We start from the raw sequence: 14,445 nt of genomic DNA, 5'->3' as shown, positions 1-14,445 counted from the left end.
CAGGCTTTATTTTGGGGGGCTCCAAAATCACTGCAGATGTTGACTGCAGCCATGAAATTAAAAGACACTTACTCCTTGGAAGGAAAGTTATGACCAACCTAGATAGCATATTCAAAAGCAGAGACATTACTTTGCGAACAAAGATCCGTCTAGTCAAAGCTATGGTTTTTCCTGTGGTCATGTATGGCTGTGAGAGTTGGACTGTGAAGAAGGCTGAGCGCCAAAGAATTGATGCTTTTGAACTGTGGTGTTGGAGAAGACTCTTGAGAGTCCCTTGGACTGCAAGGAGATCCAACCAGTCCATTCTGAAGGGGATAAGCCCTGGGATTTCTTTGGAAGGACTGATGCTAAAGCTGAAACTCCAATACTTTGGCCACCTCATGCGAAGAGTTGACTCATTGGAAAAGACTCTCTGATGCTGGGAGGGATTGGGGGCAGGAGGAGAAGTCCACTCGACAGAGGATGAGATGGCTGGATGGCATCACTGACTCGATGGACGTGAGTCTGAGTGAACTCCGGGAGTTGGTGATGGACAGGGAGGCCTGGCGTGCTGCGATTCATGGGGTCACAAAGAGTTGGAAACGACTGAGACACTGAACTGAACTGAACTGAACGCCATATAAGAAGTGTAATAAGAGAAGAAAATAAAAGCGTTAGGAGCCTGGAGGAAAGTCATCTAATTCAGCTTGAAGCATGCATGGGTTTGTGAGTCTAGATGAGATTGAGTGGACAGGATCAAGGAACATTACTGGGAAGTGGTGATAGTAGAAGGGAGTTTTAGTGAAATGCTGAAGTCTGTGTGTGTGTTTGTGTGTGTGTGTGCAGCAAAGCAAAATTGCAGGGGGAGGCAGGGGAATACAACCCTAAAAAGGTACAGAGGTGAGAAATATCAAGGTGAGGGATGGGGGTTGAGGACAGCTTTAAGTAGCTGTGTCCCTAGAACACACTGTAAGGGCAAGAGGGAGAGAAAATGAGTATGAGAGATTGATACAGAATATTCCAGCAACAAAATGCTTGAATAAGGATTGACTATAAGAAAAATGCAGCAAGAATCATATACTTGGTCCTCCTTGAATCTATTTACTTCAGAAATGGAAACTTTAGATATTAACTATATAATTTGGATTGAGGGGACAACTAGCATAATAGAGACTGGTAGTAATCGGGTTCTAGGAGTCGGACAGACTGAGTGACTTCACTTTCACTTTTCACTTTCATGCATTGGAGAAGGAAATGGCAACCCACTCCAGTGTTCTTGCCTGGAGAATCCCAGGGACGGGGAAGCCTGATGGGCTGCTGTCTCTGGGGTTGCACAGAGTCGGACACAACTGAAGCAACTTAGCAGCAGCAGCAGTAATGGGTTATTTTCCTAATTAACTGGAACTTTTACAAAAAACATTTCCTTAATAGAAAATACTGTGTGGAATGTTGCAAACCCACAGTTTGCAACTGACAAGCACACTTCACTGGTCCTTAGGGAGCTTAAGTTTGAAGTCTAAGGGCATTACTGCTAGATAAAGCTTTTCATTTGAAAACCCTTAAAAAAATCTGGATTTCTAAAAAAATTTTTTTAAATACTGAGCAAACTATAAGAAGAAAAAATCATTATCAATACTAAAAGTAACTGTGATAAGGCAGGATAAAGCAAGATGAAGTGATTTTTTAGAACAGACATTTGTTCTATCAATATATATTCTTTTTTATTGTGGTAAAATATATTGTGGTCTCAAGCAAGATAACTTAGGCTTCCTTACAGCACGGTGGCTGTGTTCTAAGAGTGCAAAAACCTAGACTGCAAGGCTTCTTCAGTCCAAGGCCCAGAAAATACCTTCTGCTGATTTTTATTGGTCAAAGCAAGTCACAAGTGAGCTTAATATAAAAGTTGGGGAAATAGATTCCACCTCTTGGTGGGGGAAATGTGACAAAGCAATTGTGGTCATCTTCAATCTACCACAGTATTTATATTCAAAATTATGAATTTATGTACCTAAAACAAAACAAACAACAAACAAAAAGCCCTTTGTCTCTATTAGATTTTCTGTAAGGACCACATGCTTTGGTTGCTTTAAGTTATCTTTTTATGGGGCTGAAGGTAAAGGGTTAAGGGGAAATGGTAACTTACTGGTGTGTACTGTCATAACTGGCATGTTTATTTCTGTGTTCTTTTTTTTTATAGATCTGAAAAGGAATTTGCATCCAGAATATATATTATAAACTTTTACACTGATGCCAAAGATACTATAAGAAAATAACAAACATCCTTTATGAATATTGACATAAAAATCCTGGACAAAATACCAGCAAATCAAAGTAGTACATTAAAAGGGTTATATACCATGACCAAGTGGGACCTACTTCTGGAATTTCAGAATGGGTCAACAGACAAAAATTAATCAAGGTAATATTTCACATCAGTAGAATGCAGGAAAAAAACCAAATCATCTCAGTTGATGCAATAAAAGAATTTGACAAAGTTCAACATCCTTTCATGACAAAAAGCACTTAGTAAAACAGAAATAGAAGTTAACTTCCACACCACAATAAAGGCTATACATGAAAAACCCACTGCCAACAACACAGTGGCGAAAGACAAAAAGCCTGCCTGCCCAGAACAAGGAACAATGCCCACTTTTGCCACTTCCAGTCAACATTATATGAGACGTTCTAGCCAGAGCAAGCAGGCAAGAAAAAGAAAGAAAAGGCATTCAAATTAGAAAGGAAGAAGCAACACTATCCCTATTCACAGCTGACACGACCTTGTATCTGAGAAAACCCCAAAGATTACACATACAAAGTTAGAGCTAAAATTTAGCAAGGTTCTGTGGTCTTATTTTAAACTTTCTGATGATACTGTTGTCTTTGTTTTCTCTCTTCTACCGGTTATACGATTGTTGCTCTATTGGTATCTTTTGCAGTTAACAGTAGTGGGGAATTCTGAATTAACTCTATAGCAATCTAGATATATTAAATTTAGCTATATCTCTTTAATTCTTAAGGTCATAAAAATAAATTTTGATTCTACTCCCTTATAATATATGGCCAAAAATTCAGTGTCCCGTTAATTTTCCATGGTCTGTCTTTACTACACAGTTTTTATTTCATTTAGGGTTATAGATACAGCTCATTTTTATACATCATTTTTTGTCACTTGACTCTACTTTTTCACCCAATAGTTCTAGGATTTCTCATTGAATTCTTCAATTATATCTATAATAGCTTATTAATAATTATCTAGATTTTACACTGTTTCCAGAAACCCACCAGTTTTTTTGACACTTGCTGGATCTATCTTCAAGTATTCTTCTTGGGAAGGACACATAGTGATATATCCTTTAATCCTTGCCTGACTGAGACTCTTGCCATAGATATGTCATCTAGATTTTATAATGTAATTCTTGCTTCTCAATCTTTTTATGCCTTGAAATTTTATAGATAACATTCTTTTGTTTTTCTTTCATTAAAAAAAAAGAAACAAGCATTCTTATTGCTGCGTATTTCTGAAAAGTGATTATATAATGTTCCCTTTTGTTCCTGAATTTAAGTTTTAAAAATTATTACTGTTCATTTAGATGTGGTTGCTTAGTTGATCAGTCATGTCCAACTCTTTGTAACCCCATGGACTATAGCCCACCAGGCCCTTCTGTCAATGGGATTTCCCAGGCAAGAATACTGGAGTGGGTTGCCATTTCCTACTCCAGATTTAGATGTAGGTTCTTCTAACTAATTTTGCCTAGACCCTGGTAATTCACTTTGAGTCATGATTTTTCTTTACTCAGAAAAGTTTTGTCTGTTAGATCCATGACTATTGCTTCCCTCATACTGCCCTGGTTTCTGAATTTGGAAAATTACTATCCAAGTCTGATTTCGCATATAAGCCTTTCATATTTTTTATTACCTCTGCATTTTTTACTCTGCTTCTGAATGGGTATCTCCTGTGTCTTTCATAGTATAGATATGAATTTAGAAATTATTTATGCTGTCTATAATCAATATCAAAGCAAATTTACATTTTTATATTATATTTTTTCTTATACTATTTCCTTATTTTAGCTATATTTGTATCTGACTTTATCTCAGCTTTGATTTTTTTTCTATGCTTGCTTGCTCTTTATTCAAAGAAGCTCTTTAACTTTTCCTTTTTGAATCTTTTTGAGAAACCAAGCAGAAATTTTTTCTCATTTTTACCAGCTTCCTATAGGATAAGTCAGGCTTTTCTGAGGCTTTGGGGTAATAAACTCTTTCCCTTAAGTAGCAATATTATTAGCCTTCTTTTTTATAAAAATGGTTTCCCAGATGACTAAAATGCAGCAAAAGAATATTAACTAGAGGTAGAAAAAGGAAAAATAAGGAGAACGACCTTAAATAAATCTAGGGATCAACCAATATAAAATGCCTAGCCTGTAGGCATTTGGTATTTGTGGATGGCTATTTGGACTATGTCTGTAAGGAGCAAAGGGCGATACACCAGCCACGGTATCCATAAGGCAAATCCTTAAGAAAAAAGAGCAATTGTTAGGAGAAGCTCAGATACTAAGATAAGGTAGAAAGTGTCCTTGAGGTTGCATATACAAGGGATTCTCTGTACTGTAATTGCTCAGTATCCTCAATAATACTTGAGAGATAACATGATCAATTTCATATGGCTAATGACATGGACTAAGACTTTACCCCAAATGCAATTCAATAGGAAGATATTTAGAGTGTGTCCAAGTGTATGTGAATTTCATTCATATTCTTTGAGTGGTCCCCCATAAGCTCTGCTTCCTTCAGGTAGGCTTTTGCTGTGTTTTGGATAACTTGATTTTGAAATTATTCTCTTTGGCAATTATTTGGAATATAATTTCTTTTTCAGTGCTATTTAAAACTGTATCTTAATGAAATGTCAAACTAGATACCCCTCCCCCTTGTGAAAGTACTAGAGCCTAGCAAAAAACACATGACTGAAAAAAATGAACATAAAGCTGGTCTATTTCCATGCAGAGGATTACCAGAAGTCAAGGCATTACCAATGAGCAGAATGAAAATTCTTTTTAGAAAATAATTTATATCTATCTTAATTCATGGACAACTAAAGCCCCAAAGTTCTTCTTCTAGACTTTGACTACAACAATTTTAGCATGGAAATCTTTACTGTAAGTATACTCAAATACTCAACTGTATGCATAACACCAACTCAATAAAGTATTCGGAATGTATTGTTTTGAGCAATGCTATCTTCTGTTGTGTTCTCTAAAACACTGTCACCTAAATAAAGCAACTAAAGCAACACAAAGCAACTAAATGAGTTGATTATTGCGCTGTTCTTAGTCACTCAGTCATGTCCAACTCCTTGTGACTCCATGGACTGTAGCCCGCCAGGCTACTCTGTCCATAGAATTCTGCAGGCAAGAATACTGGAGTGGGTTGCCATGCCCTTCTCCTGGGAATCTTCCCAACCCAGGGATTGAATCGGGGTCTCCTGTATTGCAGGCAGATTCTTTACCAGCTGAGCCACCAGGGAAGCCCAGAGTTTATTATTAAATATACATAAATTAAAATTTGGGGCAATATTACAAAAGTAAGTTTTTGGCTTTGAAAGTCAGGTATCCATCATCATGCTTTGATCAAAAAATGAGGTCATATCTCATATATTTGAAAATTCTTTTTTGTCTATAGGATATTTTTTCCCCATCACACTAAACAACTGCTGAAATGGTCTCACCTAAATCTTTGAAGGGCTTTTGATGAGTTTTTCTTTTTAACTTAGTGTTCTCTTTGGGATAGGGGTAGTGAACTGACAAAAAATTACAAATCAGAAATACCACAAAATCTCACTGACTGGATCATTAACCTCTGTAACATTTTTATATATTTTTGGTTATGTGTTCTTGGGCAACTTTTCTCCAAAAAAATTACAAGATCATCTGTGAAAGTGTTTTTTTTCTCAAAAACTGCCTGAGAATGCCTATTTGTCAATAGGCAGAACTGTCTCTCCTGGAGATTCGAGACCGAGACAATCCCGCCTGGAAGAGGTCAGTGGGAATATCATTCTGTGTGCTTTCTCCCACAGTTCCCCTCTCCCTAAAAGACAGATAAGAGTAGAGAGAGGATAAAATGAGTTTCACTGTGTGGCTTGAAGGTATGAAGAAATCTTAAGGGGCTCCGTGCAGCCTGAGGGGGCAGTGGCAACGGGGTTAGGCTTGACGGAATGAGTACATGTGGCCCTACTGGCAGCTTCCCTGAGTCTCTATAGAGCTAAGAGCAGAGAGGTGGCTTTCCCAAAAGGGGAGCCTAAGCTATGTCCCTCTGAGCTGTCAATTTGCACCTTCATGAATTCCTTGACTATATGTTACCACAATGATTCAACTACAGCTGTCCTCATGGCAAACAACAAAACTGTTTCCCCCATAGAAATGGAGCGTGTGTATGTCTGCATGTATATATTGGGGAGTGGGGGGAGGGATCCTTAAAGAATATAATACCAAATTTTTCAAGTGTCAGTGTAAAATATGGTAAAAAGCATCCACATGAAAACCAATTATCCCTCTGCTGCTCCAAAAGAAAGACTGTTCTAGTGAGGAACTGACCCTTGTGACAAACCAGAATGAAATGGCGCATTTTAAGGAGAATCTTTTCATTGGGAGTGCCTGGAGGGGCTGATGAGGGCCACAGTATGGAGACCGCTCCCATATCCATAGATGCTGCTGCTTAAGGCTGTATTTCAACACGATGAACGTCATTACTGTTATATGACAAGATGACAAATACTACCCCATGAACCACAGCACATAAAAGGGAAAAATAACATTTTCTCACCTTGGGAGGGCTTGAAAGGTCCATCGAGCTGCAGATGCTGGTTTATATTATTTTGCCAAGAAGGTTTCAACCTAGAGATGGTTCAAAGAGAAGAATTTTAACTAAGAAGGAGCCTGAGATAAAACAAGGATTTAGCAAGAAGTCAGTCTGGCAATGCAAGATGAACTTTGATGAAATATTCTAAATCTAACTTTCTAAAGGGGTCTCTGATTTCTCTTCTTTACATCTTTACATTTGAATAGGTGAATATGATCCCCCCAAAGCAGACTATCCCAAAATAAGAGAAAACAAAGCAGTGCTCTAATAAACATAGACTTCCAAACATTCAGTTTCCAGTTCTCACCTTGATTGGATATCACTTACGAGTAGATAATTTCTTTTCGTTGCTTCTCCAGGCTGGAACTAGATAAAAACTTATCCATATGATCAACAGTCATTTTGTTAGTCAGCTCCACTAACAGATGCAGGCTCACACATCAAATCTGCTGTCATTCAATTGAGCTGTCCCCTTAAATATGCAGGCCTGATTGAGTGATTCAATTTTTCACACCCTGATCAAACAAATATCATCCAGAATGGCTATTTTTTCTCACTCTGGGTTGTTTAAGTTCAACAAGTGTCAGGGGAATTGAATGGGCCACAGTAGTAGAAAAATCATCTGAGAGATTCTTTGAAGTCCCTGTTCTTACAAGGGAATGATATTGGGCATTTGTAGATTTCACCCAAAGCACTGCCAAAGAATGTTCAAACTACTGCACAATTGCGCTCATCTCACATACTAGTAAAGTAAGGCTCAAAATTCTCCAAGCCAGGCTTATACAGTATGTGAATCATGAACTTCCAGATGTTCAAGCTAGATTTAGAAAAGGCAGAGGAACCAGAGATCAAATTGCCAACATCTGTTGGATCACAGAAAAAGCAAGAGTTCCAGAAAAACATCTACTTCTGCTTTATTGACTACGCCAAAGCCTTTGACTGTATGGATCACAATAAACCGTGGAAAATTATTCAAGAGATGGGAATACCAGACCATCTGACCTGCCTCCTGAGAAATCCGTATGCAGGTCAAGAAGCAACAGTTAGAACAGGACATGGAAAAACAGACTGGTTCCAAATTGGGAAAGGAGTACATCAAGGCTATATATTGTCATCCTGCTTATTTAACTTATCTGAAGAGTATATCATATGAAGTGCTGGGCTGGACAAAGCGCAATCTGGAATCAAGACTGTCAGGAGACATACAGATGGCTAACAAACACATGAAACGATGCTCAACATCACTCATTATCAGAGAAATGCAAATCAAAACCACTATGAGGTACCATCTCACGCTGGTCAGAATGGCTGCTATCCAAAAGTCTACAAGCAATAAATGCTGGAGAGGGTGTGGAGAAAAGGGAACCCTCTTACACTGTTGGTGGGAATGCAAACTAGTACAGCCACTATGGAGAACAGTGTGGAGATTCCAGCAATCCCACTGCTGGGCATACACGCTGAGGAAACCAGAATCGAAAGATACACGTGTACCCCAATGTTCATCGCAGCACTGTTTATAATAGCCAGGACATGGAAGCAACCTAGATGTCCATCAGCAGATGAATGGATAAGAAAGCTGTGGTACATATACACAATGGAGTATTACTCAGTCATTAAAAAGAATACATGTGAATCAGTTCTAATGAGGTGGATGAAACTGGAGCCTATTATACAGAGTGAAGTAAGCCAGAAAGAAAAACACCAATACAGTATACTAACGCATATATATGGAATTTAGAAAGATGGTAACAATAACCCTGTGTACGAGACAGCAAAAGAGACACTGATGTATAGAACAGTCTTTTGGACTCTGTGGGAGAAGGCGAGGGGGGATGATTTTGAGAGAATAGCATTGAAACATGTATATTATCATACGTGAAACAGATTACCAGTCCAGGTTTGATGCATGAGACAGGGTGCTCAGGGCTGGTACACTGGGATGACCCAGATGGATGGGATAGGGAGGGAGGTGGGAGAGGGGTTCAGGATGGGGAACACATGTACACCCATGGCTGATTCATGTCAATGTATGGCAAAACCACTACAATATTGTAAAGTAATTAGCCTCCAATTAAAATAAATTAATTTAAAAAAAAAAAGCAAGAATGAAAAAAAAAAAGACACAGATGACAGCACCCTTATGGCATAAAGCAAAGAAGAACTACAGAGCCTCTTGATGAAAGTGAAAGAGGAGAGTGAAAAAGTCGGCTTTAAAACTCAACATTCAGAAAACTAAGATCATGGCATCTGGTACCATCACTTCATGGCAAATAGATGGGGAAACAATGGCAACAGTGACAGACTTTATTTTTTTGGACTCCAAAATCACTGCAGATTGTGACAGTAGCCATGAAATTAAAAGATGCTTGCTCCTTGGAAGAAAAGCTATGACAAACCTAGACAGCATATTAAAAAGCAGAGACACTACTTTGTCAACAATGGTCCATCTAGTCAAAGGTATGGTCTTTTCAGTAGTCATGTATGGATGTGAGAGTTGGACTATAAAGAAAGCTGAGTGTCAAAGAATTGATGCTTTTGAACTGTGGTGTCAGAGAAGACTCTTGAGAGTCCCTGGACTGCAAGGAGATCCAACCAATCCATCCTAAAGGAAATCAGTCCTGAATGTTTATTGGAAGGACTGATGTTGAAGCTGAAACTCCAATACTTTGGCCACCTAATGCAAAGAACTGACTCACTGGAAAAGACCCTGATGCTGGGAAACATCGAAGGCAGGAGGAGAAGGGGATGACAGAGGATGAGATGGTTGGATGGCATCACCATTGTGATCGACATGAGTTTGAGCAAGCTCTGGGAGTTGGTGATGGACAGGGAAGCCTGGCGTGCTGCAGTCCACGGGTTGCAAAGAGTTGGACACGACTGAGCAACTGAACTGAAGTGAGATTTCAAAATAAGTTTGTGGGCACAAGGATGGTCAAATTGCATTCTTGTAAAAACGCAGTACTGTTTAGGAGCTGTAATTTTAAAATTTATTATTTTAGCTCCTAGGTAACCTCCACCTCTGAAGACAATTTATTTACAGCCTATTAGTGGAATGATTAGGTCTTGGCTGTTTGGATGGTGGTGGCAGGGGACACAGGATTGACAGTGAGCTTTAGAGGTATGTGTCACAAGCAAAATCAAGTTCATATAAGGGGTGAGAACAAAGATTCACATTTCAGAGCATCAGATTTTGCTGACATATTTGTAGAAAATTCATGTGTCTTCTCTATATAGCTTTTATTGTTGCCTCTGTATTACCTCTTCATGATAGGTTATCAAAATCTAAAAAATAATTAGGAATTTCAAGGATAAAAATAAATGGTGCAGAGAAGTCCTAATTAAGTGTCTAGGCTCTGGACTACCTGTCATGTTCATATCCCGCACGCACTCATCATCTAGCAGCCATTTGACCACGGATGAGTGAGTTCCTCTGAACCTCAGTGTTTGCAGCTGTGAAAAGGGGATAAGACCAGAAATACCTGACAGCACTGGAATGAGGATTAACTGACCCTGTGTACACACAGCTTTTAGCATGGTGCCTGTAACATCACATCCATTTAATAAATGATCATCACCATTTTGAGATGTGACAAAAGTAATCTTTCGGAAGGTAGCGCTTGCTGAAGAGGTACTTTTTTCATGTGAACCAAGTGAAACCAACTTGATTAAGGGTTTGACTACCAGATTTCCACATTTTCCCTTGCTTGGCTTTCCTTTCATTTTCCATCCATTCACCATTACAACTTCATAATTCTGAATACAACCCAGTTCAGGAAAATTCTGCTAGAAGAGAGGAGAGTGGGAAGATGATGGGTGCTGGGGTGCTCCCCATGAAAATGAACAGAATGAACAAATAAAAAGAAACCAGTCATCTACCACTCAGTGTAGGCAGCTTAGTAGAGGAACTGGTATAAGCTATCTGTTGAAACACACTGTTACACAATGTGAGATATATCAATTAGCATGATTTTCTTGGCTACCATTAATATGGAGTACCAAGGGGTGAAGACAGGTATGTTTGTGCAATGCCTGACCCTCCGTGCATGCATACATATATATTTATGCTCAGAAAAATGCAAATTTCCTTTTGACATTAATCCTCTTACATTTACAATAAATTCTGTCCTCAACTCTGCATGACATTGCTGGCAAAAGACACAGTTGCTGGATAAGCATTTGATGCACTGACAGCAGCCCCTGGACTCAAACACTGATTTGCTGGTGTTCTGCCATCTTCTATGAAGTAAAGATCATGTCCTCTGCATCAATGATAGAGAAATCTTCAAAAAAGGGGTTGGTTAAAAAAGAGCATTTTAGTAAAAAATACTTGCTATTCCTCTGTCACTGCCTGAGATAGGAAGATGTGGAGTCAATTTAGTGAGCTTCAATTGCAGCTGACTTTGGAAGGAATAATATACTCATGTCTCTATGGATGCATATCGAATAGGGATTTCTTTCCAGAGCTGTGATTTTGTAGATTGCAACCTGATCAGACTTCCAAACAGAGAGTCTCCCCTTAAAGCAGGGAGTGGTAAAGCGCTAGATCATGCAAGACCAGTGATTCAAGGGCTTCCCAATTCATTTCTAAAACATATATAGGAAGTTCTCCATTTTAATTACTTTCTTGTCATGCTTGACATCAGGAAGATGTCTATAAAGGGGCTAAGCATTATAGATAAGCAAGATTAGGAACTGCCTTTACGAGACCTCAGAGGTTTAAGAAAGGGCTCTCGCCCCTTACAGCCCATACACAAACCCTATGATGTCTAAAATGCCACATAAAACCTGCATGCTAAAGTCCTTTTCTTTGAAGCTGCAAGTTTGGTAGGGAGGAATTAAAAGTAGCTGAGGTGGTGAGTATCTGAGGAAGGGACAGTGCAGTCAGAGGTCTTCCTCTGTGCTGTCATGCTGTTTTGTGCAGCACCAGCTTCAGAGGTGGTAACAGTGAGCGACCTTCAGGGACTGAGACTATAATGAACTGCTGAGTGGATGCAATTAAAATGAGCACAAAATTGAAAAGCAGCAATGTGACAAAGTAAACTGGCTCTATTTTGGGGAGACCTTTTGAAAAATACCCCACATGTAACCTGAAATGCCAACACTACCACATAATGATTTTACCTTCTCAGAGGAAGCGTACACAAAAAACAGACAGTGAGGATCTCAAGCAGGGCATCCCAGGGTATCTCTTCTATACAATGAGTTGTCTGTTGGTGAGAAGAAAGAATGTGTAAAACCATTAAACATTCTAGTAAAAGCCCATCTTCTTCTTGAAATCTCACATTTTGCCTTTTACATTTCTATAAAATAATAAGCAGACACTCATCCATTGATGTTCTAAGTGAGACATGAAAACATAGTGTTTGGCCATTAACATGGTCTTTATTCCTGTCTTAAGTTAGACAAAAAGAGGTGGGAAAATTTTCCTCTCCTTTGTAATGTTTATCCAGCACTGACAGCTAAAGCTTGTCTGCAAGTCCTGAGCAAAATTCTTTGGGATTCAGCAGCATGGTTATGTGTCCTATGAGAAGCTTTGATGCCCATGAATGTTCAGATAGCTGAAGACAACCACTTCCAGACAGAGGGCAGGAGGTTTCAGGAACACTTGGCTTTGCAACTGGTAAGGAATGAAGAGAGAATAAAATCCCTGAACTAGTTTCTTTCTTGGCCTCATGTGTCTTATTAGAAAGCAAGGATAATCTAGAAACCCTGCATGCTAGGTGAGTCTAGAAAGGAGCCATCTTGGCAGCTTTGGTCAGGGTACTAGGGAATAGTTGGCAGGTAAAAAAAATGCAAAACCACGATGGTAACCATGATGGTGTGATCACTCACCTAGAGCCAGACAACCTAGAATGCAAAGTCAAGTGGGCCTTAGGAAGTATCACTACAAACAAAGCTAGTGGAGGTAATGGGATTCCAGGTAGGCTATTTGAAATCCTAAAAGATGATGCTGTGAAAGTGCCACACTCAATATGCCAGCAAATTTGGAAAACTCAGCAGTGGCCACGGGACTGTAAAAGGTCAATTTTCATCCCAATCCCAAAGACAGGCAATGCCAAAGAATGTTCAAACTATTGCACAATTGTACTCATCTCACATACTAGCAAAGGCAGGCTCAAAATTCTCCAAGTAACAGTACGTGAACCTTGACTTTCCAGAAGTTCAAGCTGGATTTAGAAAAGGGAGAGGAACCAGAGATCAAATTGCCAACACCCATTGGATCATGGCACCCCACTCCAGTACTCTTGCCTGGAAAATCCCATGGACGGAGGAGCCTGGTAGGCTGCAGTCCATGGGGTTGCGAAGAGTCGGACATGACTGAGCGACTTCACTTTCACTTTTCACTTTCATACACTGGAGAAGAAAATGGCAACCCACTCCAGTGTTCTTTCCTGGAGAATCCCAGGGATGGGGGAGCCCGGTGGGCTGCCGTCTCTGGGGTCGCAAAGAGTCGGACACAACTGAAGCGACTTAGCAGCAGCAGCATTGGATCATTGAAAAAGCAAGAGAATTCTAGAAAAACATCTACTTCCGATTGACTATACTAAAACCTTTCATTATGTAGATCATAACAAACTGTGGGAAATTCTTAGAGATGGGAATACCAGACCTGCCTCCTGAGAAATCTGTACACAGGTCAAGAAGCAAGAGATAGAACTGGACGTGGAACAATGGGCTGGTTCCAAATTGGGAAAGGACTACGTCAAGGCTATATATCGCCACCCTGCTCATTCAACTTCTATGCAGAGTACATCATGCAAAATGCCAGGCTGGATGAAGCACAAGCTGGAATCAAGATTGATGGGAGAAACATCAATAACCTCAGATCTGCAATGATAGCAACCTTATGGCAGAAACAAAAGAGGAATGAAAGAGACTCGATGAAAGGGAAAGAGTAGAGTAAAAAAGCTGGCTTAAAACTCAACATTCAAAAAATGAAGGTTATGGCATCTGGCCCCATCACTTCATTCCAAATAGATGGAAAACATTGGAAATAGTGAGAGATTTTTCTTTTCTTGGGTTCCCAAATCACTGCAGATGGTGACTGCAGCCATGAAATTAAAAGACGCAGTTCTATTTCCAGTTTTTTTAAGGAACCTCCACACTGTTCTCCATAGTGGCTGTACTAGTTTGCATTCCGACCAACGGTGTAAGAGGGTTCCCTTTTCTCCACACCCTCTCCAGCATTTATTGCTTGTAGACTTTTGGATCGCAGCCATTCTGACTGGCGTGAAATGGTACCTCATAGTGGTTTTGATTTGCATTTATCTGATAATGAGTGATGTTAAGCATCTTTTCATGTGTTTGTTAGCCATCTGTATGTCTTCTTTGGAGAAATGTCTATTTAGTTCTTTGGCCCATTTTTTGATTGGGTCATTTATTTTTCTGGAGTTGAGCTGTAGGAGTTGCTTGTATGTTTTTGAGATTAGTTGTTTGTCAGTTGCTTCATTTGCTATTATTTTCTCCCATTCTGAAGGCTGTCTTTTCACCTTGCTTACAGTTTCCTTTGATATGCAGAAGCTTTTAAGTTTAATTAGGTCCCATTTGTTTATTTTTGCTCTTATTTCCAATATTCTGGGAGGTGGGTCATATAGGATCCTGCTGTGATGTATG

The sequence above is a fragment of the Bison bison genome, unplaced genomic scaffold, assembly GCF_000754665.1.
Source record: "Bison bison bison isolate TAMUID 2011002044 unplaced genomic scaffold, Bison_UMD1.0 scf7180017864109, whole genome shotgun sequence".
Lineage (NCBI taxonomy): Eukaryota > Metazoa > Chordata > Mammalia > Artiodactyla > Bovidae > Bison > Bison bison.
Note: the sequence above shows the minus strand (reverse complement) of the source record.